The following is a 14,468-nucleotide window of genomic DNA, read 5'->3' as shown; positions in this document are numbered from 1 at the left end:
CAGGCACCCCAATCAGACGTAGATTTGGTCTTTTTACATAATCCCATACTTCTTGCAGGCTTTGTTCATTTCTTTTTCTTCTTTTTTCTTTTGGTTTCTCTTCTCGCTTCATTTCATTCATTTGATATTCAATCGCTGATACTCTTTCTTCCAGTTGATCGAGTTGGTTACTGAAACTTTTGCATTTGTCACGTATTTCTCGTGTCATGGTTTTCATCTCTTTCATTTCGTTTATGACCTTCTCTGCATTAATTAGTCTAGCCGTCAATTCTTCCACTTTTTTTTCAAGATTTTTAGTTTCTTTGCGCTGGGTACGTAATTCCTCCTTTAGCTCTGAGAAATTTGATGGACTGAAGCCTTCTTCTCTCATCTCGTCAAAGTCATTCTCCGTCCAGCTTTGATCCATTGCTGGCGATGAGCTGCGCTCCTTTGCCGGGGGAGATGTGCTCTTATTTTTTGAATTTCCAGCTTTTCTGCCCTGCTTTTTCCCCATCTTTGTGGTTTTATCTGCCTCTGGTCTTTGATGATGGTGATGTACTGATGGGGTTTTGGTGTAGGTGTCCTTCCTGTTTGATAGTTTTCCTTCTAACAGTCAGGACCCTCAGCTGTAGGTCTGTTGGAGATTGCTTGAGGTCCACTCCAGACCCTGTTTGCCTGGGTATCAGCAGCAGAGGCTGCAGAAGATAGAATATTTCTGAACAGCGAGTGTACCTGTCTGATTCTTGCTTTGGAAGCTTCCTCTCAGGGGTGTACTCCACCCTGTGAGGTGTGGGGTGTCAGACTGCCCCTAGTGGGGGATGTCTCCCAGTTAGGCTACTCAGGGGTCAGGGACCCACTTGAGCAGGCAGTCTGTCCCTTCTCAGATCTCAACCTCCGTGTTGGGAGATCCACTGCTCTCTTCAAAGCTGTCAGACAGAGTCGTTTGCGTCTGCAGAGGCTTCTGCTGCTTTTTTGTTGTTGTTGTTGTTGTGTAGCTGTGCCCTGTCCCCAGAGGTGGAGTCTACAGAGACAGGCAGGTTTCCTTGAGCTGCTGTGAGCTCCACCCAGTTGGAGCTTCCCAGCAGCTTTGTTTACCTACTTAAGCCTCAGCAATGGCGGGCGCCCCTCCCCCAGCCTCCCTGCTGCCTTGCCAGTAGATCACAGACTGCTGTGCTAGCAATGAGGGAGGCTCTGTGGGCGTGGGACCCTCCCAGCCAGGTGTGGGATATGATCTCCTGGTGTGCCTGTTTGCTTAAAGCGCAATATTGGGGTGGGAGTTACCCGATTTTCCAGGTGTTGTGTGTCTCAGTTCCCCTGGCTAGGAAAAGGGATTCCCTTCCCCCTTGCGCTTCCCAGGTGAGGCGATGCCTCGCCCTGCTTCAGCTCTCGCTGGTCGGGCTGCAGCAGCTGACCAGCACCGATCGTCCGGCACTCCCCAGTGAGATGAACCCAGTACCTCAGTTGAAAATGCAGAAATCACCGGTCTTCTGTGTCGCTCGCGCTGGGAGTTGGAGACTGGAGCTTTTCCTATTCGGCCATCTTGCTCCGCCCCCCGAAGCTCAGTCAACTTATTGACACAGTTTGATAGTGTCCATTTTCCATTGCTTATAGGAGAGATTGCTATTTAAAAGACTTCTTCCCTATCTGAGATCAAGTGTGATCATTTTCCTGCTATCCTGTGCCATTTACAAATGATGATCTTTCTTCCTTTTCACTATAAGCAAGTAATTATAAAAGATGATCATTAAGTCCTCTTGGTTTAGGTTTAACCAAAATAATATTGTTGCAAGAAGAATGCTATCTGTTAAATGTAGTCAAGGTATTACTTGGAAGCTGTCTTGGCCTTCCTTGGATTTTCTATTTTATTGTATTACACATTCATTAACTGATCTATTCCTTGGGAATGCAGCACTATAATGGGTTAGATATCTGGTCTCTGCCAGTTGAGAAGTGTATTCTTCAATTCTCCTCAAAATAGTGACTTTCTGTACTTTATAAATCCTATTTTATACCTACTGAAAAACTGGGTGGACATTGACACATTCAAAATTGCCAGCAACTCTCATTAACAGGCTGTTTTGAATCCCCGATGCCTACTGATACAATAATTAATGAGCAAATGATTTAAAATCTATGAATGTAAATGTTAAAAGTGCATATATCTGGCATTGACTAGCAACAGTCTTTAGGAGACCGACATATAGAAAAAGATACTAGTGATTTACAAGTACATGTAAATGTCAGTTTGGGTTCCCCATTGTGTAGGAATATTCAGTAGCCTAAGAAGACGCTGGAAGAAAATGTTATATTTCTGGAAGTAGGCATGATGCCTTAAAGCAAGCAGCAGGTTCCATTCCCTTGGACATAGTCATTTTATCAAGGACCTACGTGGTCCAATGAGGGTGATTCTAGGAATTCATCCTTGCTATTCTGGGCTTGTTATTCTTTCTGTGAGAACCAAAGAAAAGAATATATAGCTCCAGTCGCTATTGGAAGACAGTCTTAACCAACACAAAAAACCAACATGAGGCAGAAACAAATACTAAGGAAAGCATAAAAAAGATTGGAATAGAAACTGAGTTCCTGATACTTTCTTGAGCCTCTGGATCAGACTAGCTTGAAACATGCTGGACTTCTGGAATTCCAGCTGGAAAATATTTTTAAATTGCTTTGCAATATCTGGGTGCATTTACCAAGGCAAGAAATGTAAACCTCTATATGTATATGTGCTTGTTCATGTGTGTGCACGTGCATGTGTTGGGGGGGTTGGAACTACGAAGGTGGAAGGGCTGTGCAGTTTAGATGCTTAAACAGACTTCTCACAAATCTACACTACCCGTGGTTTAGGGGGAATCAATTTGGAAAAAGTATAGTGATTCATAGAAATCCCAAATGGTTTTCCTAGAAGTTTCCACGTGAAGAGGTAGAATGAATCCCAAGAATATTTTACATATCTTCCAAATCACTGGAATGATACTATTAACTCAACAGTCATTTAATTCTGATTGACATATATGGCATCAATGATTATGGTCTTTATTAAAATTCTTATAAAAATAGGTGATTGCTTTGTGGTCCTTTGATTAGAGTCTGTTTTATCAACAAATTTCTTATCCCCAAAATGTAGAGACCGTTGTTTAAAAATATTCACCATAGCCGGGCGCGGTGGCTCAAGCCTGTAATCCCAGCACTTTGGGAGGCCGAGACGGGCGGATCACGAGGTCAGGAGATCAAGACCATCCTGGCTAACACGGTGAAACCCCGTCTCTACTAAAAAATACAAAAAATTAGCCGGGTGAGGTGGCAGGCGCCTGTAGTCCCAGCTACTCAGGAGGCTGAAGCAGGAGAATGGCCTAAACCTGGGAGGCGGAGCTTGCAGTGAGCTGAGATCCGGCCACTGCACTCCAGCCTGGGGTCAGAGCGAGACTCCGTCTCAAAAAAATAAATAAATAAATAAATAAATAAATAAATAAATAAATAAATAAATAAAAATTCACCATTAGCTTCCTAAATCTTAGCATGATGTATGGCATTTACTAAACTCAATGTGTGTTGAGTTTATTGGGATGGGAAAGGCATATATTGAAGTAGGAGACAGTCAAATGATTTAAAAAATGCCAAAAAGCAAGACTCAAGTGATAGACATATATCTTAAAACCTGAGTGATTTTTGTTTAATGATTGTTACAAAAGCCAACATTGTAAGGGAATAAATTTTAATTCATAATTAGGTACAATTTGGAGGTGGTAAATAAATCTAGTTAATCTATTTAAAATTTTTTAAGCACACTTTTCATGAAGATTCTGTTTTTTTTTTTTTATTTCATGTGTAAATCACTTCAAATATTGGATCCAGATGGTATAGTCTCAAAGGTTTCATATTTACACACAGTCCAATATTCTTTTCCAAATCAAATGTGAAACAGCATTTCCTACAACCAGTCCTGAAACTGTGAGCAAAAATGCAACAGTCCTCTAACATGGAGACTGCCAAGGCCTTTCTTGTTTCTTCGAAAATACACACGGCCTCTAATTCTGTGAATATTTTATCCATCTTGTGAAGGTTCTCTCTTTGTCTCTCCATCCCTTACCCTCCCACCAGAAAGAGATAAAACTAGATAATGAGATGAAAGGGAAAAGTTTTCTGATCCTAATTCAGCATTCACTGCTCCCTTGCCCCCCGCCCCCCACAGAAATGTGAAAAGAGTTTTGAAATGTGATAAACAATAATCGAAAAATATTTTATTTCTTGTTTTACTCATGGTGATTACTATCTGTGTGCATGAGCAGTGCTCAAAAAAACCAATTAATGTCCAATATTCTTAACAACACTATACAGAAGAGATTTGTGTTTGATTTGAGGCAGAAGCTTCTGTTTTGCAGAAGCTATCTTGTGTGCAGTTCTGCTTCTTATACATTTTGGAAGTCCACAGACTTTACTTCAAAAAAGTTATAGCTAATTCCTTACATCCTCATACCAAATTCTCTTGCTACTATCTTTCTCTTGATACAGTCTGTAGGTGCATTACAGGAAGCTGAATTCTAAAACATCCTTTTGGGTCCAAATTTCACTTAGTACAGTAGCTGTCATTACTATTATGTAAGAATGCTCAGCTCCAAATTCTGTATTTTTTTAAAAATAAAATGCTACTTTTACATTTGATTCAAGTGCCTAACCCATTTATATTTATTGTCGTATTTTATGGGTTTTCTATTAACTCAGTTAATACTTTTATTTCTGTCTAATCTTTCCTTATTGTTTCTTATCCTATCTGTTTTTAATTTAAGTTGGAATAAACAGAGCCTTGATTTCTTCAAATAATGAAGGAAATTCATTAATTCAAGATAAAACAATCTGATGCACTGCAAGATGAGGACAAAAATAGAGAGGGACCTTGCAGATGGTTATTCAGGGTTCAAGTCAATTCTCAAATATCAGAACTTTGTGACTTCACTTTAGGGTTCCAACATCTATATAATTAAATGAAAATAAATTTTCACCCTTATCTGTCATGTCTAATTAATGATCTTCCATGCCGGTTTTCTTTTCTGCTTCTCTTCTCACTACTTATAGACCTATATTTTCTTTACTACTGAAATTAGTATTCTGGTGGGTTCAGCAAGTTGTTATCATCATGACTTTCTATGTCAGGCCTTTTTATGAGCAGCTGATTAGTATGTGGATTGACTTCTTTTGTACCTCATCGTCACCCATAATCCAAAGTGCTATAAGAATTTCAGGCTCACGTGACTTCTTCAGGCTGATGCTTCAGAGAAGATTGTAAACAGGGCTTTTTTTGCTTGGAATGAACTTTTGAGTGATTGACATATCTAGCACAACTGTCTTTGACATCTAGTGTTTAAACCCTTATATCTGTGTATACAATTGCCATGATAATTGAAATCCAATTAATAAAAATCAAAAGTGTTAACATTTGTAAAGTGTGTAAAGCTGTTCTCAGCACAGAGCAAATACTATATAAATGCTTGCTAAATAAATAAAACAGTGACTAAATCCAAATGCAGAGTATTTGAAAATATTAATGAGATATATAAATATATATTGATGTTTGTTTTTTTAAAAAGGACAAAGAGAGGAAAACACAAATTTTGGAATATAAAAGTAAACACCTCTAATATAGAGAAACTTAAATGAATTATTCATGAATATTACCTGCAAACCTATGGCAATTTGAATGCCACAAGAATGAGCAATTTCTGCTCAAGTGTAAATTGTCAATATTGACCTAACAAGAAGTTGAAAATCTGAATGGATCAATTACCACAGTACAAACTGGTGAAGTTCACCAAGATTAGATGGATTTTCAGTTAAGTTCTACTTAAATTTAAAAGACAGGTAATTTTAAATTATTGCAATTATTTCAGGCCAAAACTAGAAGGTCTTAAATGTATTTTATGAAGGCAATATAACTTAAAATTAGAACCTGATTTAAATAGAATAAAATAGAAAATGAACACAATCTCATTGATGCAAATATTCAAAATAAAATAAATAGAACTCAACCAGAACATTAGGGTCAATGGGTTTTCTACCAAGAATGGCAAGAGTGGCTCAAAATCAAGACAATGGAGTTACATAAATATTAAGCAACATGCCTAACATTACTCATCTAGTGAGAAATGAAAGAATTTGCACCCTTACTTGTCAATTTATGATAATGATAATGAAAATGGCACCGTTAAAACAGCTAACATTTATGAAACTGTTCTGTGGTATGTTTCATTCCTTAGAAGTTAAAAGATGTATCTTCTAATTTTGCCATGAAATATTATAATGTGAGATGAAACAGGAATCATCATGTCACAAATGGAGCTATTTTTGAGGTTAAATGTAAAAAAATAAACATTTGCTATTGATGTAGAAGAGAAAGTGAGAAACAAAACAAAGAGGCACAGATGTTTTAGATTTTGCCTTGACTAAGTCTAGGTAGGATACTCACATCTACTCTCTGCAAAAGTTATAGAGGAAGAAAATATACAGAAAAAGGTTTCCTGAAAAGTCAAGGGCTGGGCTAAAGAGAAGCAGAAGTGGCAGTATTATCACTGTGGAAGACGAATGTAGTGGCACTTCTGATTTATTTAGTATTCAGGATTTCAACCTTAATTAGGATTCCTTTGTCACATCATTCATCAAATATACTTGAAGAAATGGAAATTAACCTCAAAGTTTCTGTCGCCTCAGGCATGCTTTTAATACTTGTACTCATTTCAGTGTATTGTGAAGTACAGTGAGTTGACTTGGAAATATTTTGGTTGGAAAAAGTAACATCCAAATGGAGATGTCCCGCATTATAAGCAATTCTGGCAGGGATATAAAAAAGCAACCATTTAAATGGTTACTAACTGTAACCATTTGTTGTTGGTGTTTCTTTTCTCTTTCTTTTTTTTTTTTTTTTTTTTTTTGAGACAACGTCTTGCTCTGTCGTCCAGTCTGGAGTGCAGTGGTGCAATCTCGGCACACTGCAACCTCCACCTCCCAAGTTCAAGCTATTCCCCTGCCTCAGCCTCCTGAGTAGCTAGGACTGAAAATCAAGACACTGGATGCGCCACCACGTATCACCATGCCCAGCTAATTTTTGTATTTTTAGTGGAGATGGGATTTCGCCATGTTAGCCAGGATGGTCTCAATCTCCTGACCTCGTGATCCACCCACTCGGCCTTCCAAAGTGCTGGGATTACAGGCGTGAGCCACGGCGCTGGCCTGTTGTTGGTGTTTCTTTCAGCCAGTGCTAAGAACATTATGGGTTTTTTTTTTCCCCAAAATGTTCTGCAAAATCCACCCTGATGATTCGGTTTGCAAAGATCCTTTTAAAAAAATTACTTTAAGAACGATTTTTGCTTATGATATTTCATATTTGTTCTGTTAGTAATGTTACTGTACTCCTAAGGGCATCTGCATATTTATTATTATAATTTATCAAGTTGAATATAGAAAATATAGAATTATTAATTCAATAAGTATGTTTAGCATGTGCAGACCTACTCCAGGCACCAAGATATACCTTTTTCAACTTCATCTTTTCTAACAAATTTCCAGCTATGACTCAAAATCTAAAATCTATGCCATACCTTCTTTGATAACTCTGACACAGGCACCATGGATTATTTTCTCTACATTGCTCCTGTAGTCGTTGGCACACACACATCATATGAATTATCTATATGCATAAATGTTGATACATACATGCAGTATACATCATTATATAGAATATAAACATTTTATTTATTTATTTATTTATTTATTATTATACTTTAAGTTCTAGGGTACATGTGCATAATGTGCAGGTTTGTTACATATGTATGCTTGTGCCATGTTGCTGTGCTGCACCCATCAACTTGTCAGCACCCATCAACTCGTCATTTACATCAGGTATAACTCCCAATGCAATCCCTCCCCCCTCCCCCCTCCCCATGATAGGCCCCTGTGTGTGATGTTCCCCTTCCCGAGTCCAAGTGATCTCATTGTTCAGTTCCCACCTATGAGTGAGAACATGCGGTGTTTGGTTTTCTGTTCTTGTGATAGTTTGCTAAGAATGATGGTTTCCAGCTGCATCCATGTCCCTACAAAGGACACAAACTCATCCTTTTTTATGGCTGCATAGTATTCCATGGTGTATATGTGCCACATTTTCTTAATCCAGTCTGTCACTGATGGACATTTGGGTTGATTCCAAGTCTTTGCTATTGTGAATAGTGCCGCAATAAACATACGTGTGCATGTGTCTTTATAGCAGCATGATTTATAATCCTTTGGGTATATACCCAGTAATGGGATGGCTGGGTCATATGGTACATCTAGTTCTAGATCCTTGAGGAATCACCATACTGTTTTCCATAATGGTTGAACTAGTTTACAATCCCACCAACAGTGTAAAAGTGTTCCTATTTCTCCACATCCTCTCCAGCACCTGTTGTTTCCTGACTTTTTAATGATTGCCATTCTAACTGGTGTGAGATGGTATTTCACTGTGGTTTTGATTTGCATTTCTCTGATGGCCAGTGAAAATTAATTCAAGATGGATTAGAGACTTAAATGTTAGACCTAATACCATAAAAACCCTAGAGGAAAACCTAGGTAGTACCATTCAGGACATAGGCATGGGCAAAGACTTCATGTCTAAAACACCAAAAGCAACGGCAGCAAAAGCCAAAATTGACAAATGGGATCTCATTGAACTAAAGAGCTTCTGCACAGCAAAAGAAACTACCATCAGAGTGAACAGACAACCTACAGAATGGGAGAAAATTTTTGCAATCTACTCATCTGACAAAGGGCTAATATCCAGAACCTACAAAGAACTCAAACAAATGTACAAGAAAAAAACAAACAACCCCATCAAAAAGTGGGCAAAGGATATGAACAGACATTTCTCAAAAGAAGACATTCATACAGCCAACAGACACATGAAAGAATATAAACATTTAAAAGACAGTGACAGTGTTTTATATGTATATATATATTTGCATTTGCAAAAATTAGAACTCAGGCATTTAAAATATTAGTCTTCCTTTAATTTCATAAAGAAATACATTAATAAATGAGTAAACTTCAAGTCACAGTTTAATCATTATCAATTATAGTAACACCATAACTATTTTATTTGGTAGTTGCAAGATCAAATTCTTTGTAAATTTCTCTAACATGATATAGAATGTGACATTTTGTTGTTGGTCTTACCATAGATGTTCTTGAATTTGAATCCTACTAGTATAATTAATATAATAGCTATATTTGGGTTAAGCACCAGGCTTAGAAACTACTTTGAGCCCCTGTTTTACAACTCATCAGCTATAGGGGGATCTTGGCAAATGTTTTAAACTTCTCTACACTTGGTTACCTCATCTGAAAAATGTGAATAATAATGTCATGTATTTTTCAGAACTATTTGATAAATTAAATGAGGTATATTAGTAACAAGCTTAAAAAGGTCATAAAGTCCTCAACAAGTGTTAGTTGTTACTATTATTAATATTGTTTGACGTATTTATGAAGACTTAGCTAATTTCACTAGGCAGATCTTTCTTTTTCCACCTATATTTTAAAATAAGGGACTGGATTCCTAATGCCTGAATTTAATAGATTTTTCATACTATTTTAGGAATATAGACCCTCTTTCCTTAGTGAATTCCTGTATTTTACCCAAAATATTAATGTAATCATATGGACAATTTCATTAACTTTCTTGAAGGAGTTCTATGAGAACGTATAGTACTCTTGAAAATAGAATAAAACCTTCCTATACAGGAATATCTGGTAAGAAAATCTTTGTGTGTTTCTTGAACCAAATTTGAATGTTGGCTTAAGAAACTGCGAATATTCTCACTCCTCTGAGAATATTCTCTGTGTCTTATACTTCAGAGCTGTCAGTCAGTATTTTTGATCATTAGCCATCTGTGATTATTTTAATTTTTGCCAGCAGGAGAAGGAACTCTTTTCCACCCAGGAGCTCTGTTATTACAATATAATTTATATGTAAAGAGCTCATTTCATCAGTGAGAGAAACTTTTACCCATTTTTTAAGGTTTGAAAGAAATTCATGGCATCTTCTTTTTCTTCTTTCTCCAACTCTATATCCCTTTTTCAGTGTTACATTTATCCTAGTTTCTTTCTATATAAAAATTTTGCAGCAACCAGCTGACGCTTTTAATAATGGGATTGAAATTAAGCTGATATCCATATATTTTAAATACAAAATCTCAAGTATTGTAGCTGCTATTTTAAAATTTAAGACTCATAGAGAAAAATATAATTTTACATTGCAGTGATGTTTAGTATTGAAGAGGAAGGCTCTATTTGAGGTTTCCATATTAACAGTTTATTAAAAAGGCATAATGACATTTTAGCTTTAATTATGTAATAAGGGCAAATTTTTAAAGCGGAATAAAAAAGAATTTGAAAACTAAAAAGGCCTTTTTACGTGATACTGTGATTTAGGACTTAGAGTCATGGAATCACTTTCATACCTCATCCTACTTCTGTTTCTCATTTCAGTTTGACCTTCAGCAAGTCAAAGGCTCCCCTCAATCACTTACCCTATAATCTAGGATAATAATGTTAACTGAATATAGTCATTGCAAAGATTAATAAGTATTGGGTCATAAAATGTAATACATGTATTTAAAGTCTCTGCAGGAAGACAAGACTGAATACCTGAATCATTATTGTAGAGTGGTTTGATGAAATGAATTATTGATCAACTACACAAAATTTGTTTGAGGTCTTGAACTTTATGAAGCAAGTTTCAAATCTCAGGATAGATATTCCTAGAAATTAGTGCTTTTCAAGATCTCATGTCATTTCTTGAAGAATCAGAAAGTATATTGTTGTTTTCTTTCCTGGAGAACAGGTATATTATATTCTCAGCAGAGTTGACTTTGGAGGAAATTTCTGTTGATCCAAGGACATTCCCATATTTTTTATTTTTCATTTACTTTCTCTTCTCGCATTCTCTAACCATAATTCTTTCTCTGTGCTTTCTTTGAGAAAGAAACCTGGAGTTCTTATTCACATACCTGAAACAGAAGAAGCAAACAATCTCAATGTGGTAGGAGGAAAACTGAGCAACAGCATAAACAGCAAACAATAGCACAATACTTTCTCTCTCTGGGTACTTAGCTAGTTTAAAAAATAATTCACAAGTGACATCCTGTGTTTATTTAGACAATTTTTATTGAGACATTTAAAGACAATGCCAAGAATAAATGTATAGATTTATTTGTTGTTTATTTGCTATTATCTTGGAGTAGGAATTGGGAAGGAGGGTATGAAAATGCACACACACACACACACACACACACACACACACACACACACACACACAGTGGAGATATGGAGAAAGTTACTTCCTGAAATAATGATCAGCTTGGTGAAGGAGCAGCAACATATTCTGAGAAATAGCAGGGAAAGTAGCCAAGTTTCCACATAACTCTGAGTCAATATATCTGATCCCATTGAAAACTAACCTAATTTAACATTTCAACTTTTTATTTTGGCTCTAATCAACCCAGAGTATCTTCTGCATAGAAGCCTAGAGATGAGTTATGATATCCAAAAATGTCTACAGAAATGACAAATAATTGTCACATATACCATCATACAACTTACCTCTTAGAGGTGGTTTCTTAATTAAAAACAAGCATGCATCTGTAGTCCCAGCTACTTGCGAGGCTAAGTGGGGGAGGATTGCTTGAATCCAGGAGATCAAGGCTGCGGTGAGCCAAGATTACACCATTGCACTCCAGCCTGGATGACAGAGTGAGACCCTGTTTTCAAAAAACAAACAAACTAACTAAAAAAATCCAACTCTAAAGCATAGAGTTTTATGATGTAGACATAATGTGAGTCTGTATGGCAATCATTTTTTTAATTTAATTTTTTTATTTCAATAGCTTTTGGGGTACAGGTGGTTTTTGGTTACATGGATGAATTACATAGTGGTGAATTCTCAGATTTTAGTGCAAGGTCACCTGAGTAGTATACACTGTACCCAATATGCAGTTTTTTTAATCATACACTTTCCTGACCCTCTCCTCGTTCTGAGTCTCCAAAGTTCATTGTATCACTCTGTATGCCTTTGGGCACTGAAGGCTTAGTCCCCACATAAAATGAGAACATATGGTGTTTGGTTTTTGAGTTAATTCACTTAGAATAATAGCCTCCAGCTTCATCCAAACTGCTGCAAAAGACATTATTTCACACCTTTTTATGGCTGAGTTATATTTCATGGTTATATTTTTATGGCTGAGTTATATTCCATGGTGTGTATATATATATATTTTTTAGTAACAGGCTTAATTCACTTTATTTTTCTTGTATAAAAACCCTATGTTGTAGCCACAGCTGGAGCCTGGGTCCGCTGCACAGAGACTCTGGTGTGGGTCTTGACAAGGTGGTCAGTGAATTCCTGATAGGGAGACTTGGTAAACACAGTCTCCTTCCAGAGGTCAGGGGTCAGGTAGCTGTAGGTCTTAGAGATGGCATCGAAGGTGGCCTTGGCGAAGTTGCCCAGGGTGGCAGTGCAGCCCCGGGCTGAGGTGTAGCAGTCATCAATACCAGCCATCATGAGCAGCTTCTTGGGCACAGGCGCTGAGACGATGCCAGTGCCCCTGGGTGCAGGGATGAGGCGCACGAGCACAGAGCCGCAGCGGCCTGTCACCTTGCAAGGGACGGTGTGGGGCTTGCCGATCTTGTTCCCCCAGTAGCCTCTGCGCACTGGGACAATGGAGAGTTTGGCCAGGATGATGGCCCCACGGATGGCAGTGGCCACCTCCTTGGAGCACTTAACACCCAGGCCGACGTGGCCATTGTAGTCCCCGATAGCAACAAACGCCTTGAACCTGGTGCGCTGGCCAGCAGGGGTCTGCTTCTGCACCGGCATAATCTTCAAAACCTCGTCTTTGAGAGAAGCCCCCAAGAAAAAGTCAATGATCTCAGATTCCTTAATGGGCAAAGAGAAGAGGTAGATCTCCTCCAGGGACTTGATCTTCATGTCCTTGACCAAGCGGCCCAGCTTAGTGACGGGCATCCACTCCTTATCCTCGGCTTTGCCTCCGCGAGCTCCGCGGCCTTGGCCCCGGCCCCGTCCACGGCCGCGACCCCGGCCCCGGATGCCACTGCCGAAACCTCCGCGGAAGCCACCGCGGTTCCCCATCCCAGGGCCACCAGGGCCCCCGCCCCCCCCCCCCCGGCCGGCCCCGCCCCCCCGCCCCCCCCCCCCCCCCCCCCCCGCTGCACCGGCGTCATCCGCCATTTGGTGTTCTCTTGGAGAAGAAGTCCATGGTATATTTATACCACATTATCTTTGTCCACTCATTGGTCGATGGGCACTTAAGTTAGTTTCCTATCTTTGCAGTTGTTAATTTGACTGCAATAAACGTTAAGTGTTCATGTGTCTTTTTCACATAATTACTGTTTTTTTTTTTTTTTTTTTCCTTTAGATAGATACTCAGTAGTGAGATTGCTAGATCAAATGGTAGATCTACTTTTAGTTCTTCAAGGAATCTCCATGCTGTTTTCTATGGAGTTTGTACTAATTTATATTCCCATCAGCAGTGTATAACCATTCCTCTTTCACCACATCCACACCAACATGTGTTATTTTTTGACTTTCTCATATTGGCCATTCTTGCAGGAGTAAGGTGGTATCTCACTGTGGTTTTAATTTGCATTTCTCTGATGATTAGTAATGCTGAACATTTTTCATGTTTTTTTTTTGGCCATTTGTATATCTTCTTTTCAGAAGTATCTTTTCATGTCATTTGCACACTTTTTGATGGGATTATTTGTTGCTTTCTTGCTGATACTGTTTGAGTCCCTTGTAGATTCTGGATACTAGTCCTTTGTCAGATGCAGAGTTTGGAAATATTTTCTCCCATTCTGTGGGTTGTCTGTTTACTCTGATGATTCTTTTGCTGTGCAGAAGCTTTTTAATTTAATCAGGTCCCATTTATATATTTTTGTTTTTGTTGCATTTGCTGTTGGGTTTTATTCATGAATTCTTTGCCTAGGTCAATATTCAGAAGAGTTTTTCCAAAATTATCTCTTAGAATTTTTATGGTTTTGGGTCTTAGATTTAAGTTTTTGATCTGTCTTGAGTGGATTTTTGTGTAAGGTGAAAGATAGGGATCCAGTTTTATGCTTCTGTATGTGGCTAGCAGTTATACTGGCACCATTTAGTAAATTGGATGTCCTTTCCCCAGTTTATGTTTTTGTATATGTTGTTAGAGATCAGTTAGTTGTATTTATCTTTATTTCTGGGTTCTCTATACTTTTACATTGGTCTGTGTGCCAACTTTTATACCAGCACCATGGTGTTTTGGCAACTGTAGTCTTGTAGTATAACTTGAAGTCTGGAAGTGTGATGCCCCAATATTTATTTTTTTGCTTAGGAATTATTTGGCTATTTGGATTATTTGTTGGTTCCATACAAATTTTCGGAGTTGTTTTTTCTGATTGTGTGAAAAATAATT

The 14,468-nt window shown here is 38.1% G+C and overlaps 1 pseudogene across 1 annotated transcript; it reads right to left on the bottom strand.

The window, feature by feature from the left end:
• Positions 1-12,285: 12,285 nt before the first annotated feature.
• LOC112620686 lies at positions 12,286-13,189 on the bottom strand (annotated as a pseudogene). The gene has a single exon (XR_003118569.1). The product of XR_003118569.1 is annotated as a 40S ribosomal protein S2 pseudogene (transcript).
• Positions 13,190-14,468: the final 1,279 nt, after the last annotated feature.

The sequence above is a fragment of the Theropithecus gelada genome, chromosome 3 (assembly GCF_003255815.1).
Source record: "Theropithecus gelada isolate Dixy chromosome 3, Tgel_1.0, whole genome shotgun sequence".
Classification (NCBI taxonomy): domain Eukaryota; kingdom Metazoa; phylum Chordata; class Mammalia; order Primates; family Cercopithecidae; genus Theropithecus; species Theropithecus gelada.
The sequence above is the reverse complement of the archived record's forward strand: the minus strand, read 5'-3'. Positions and strand labels throughout refer to the sequence as shown.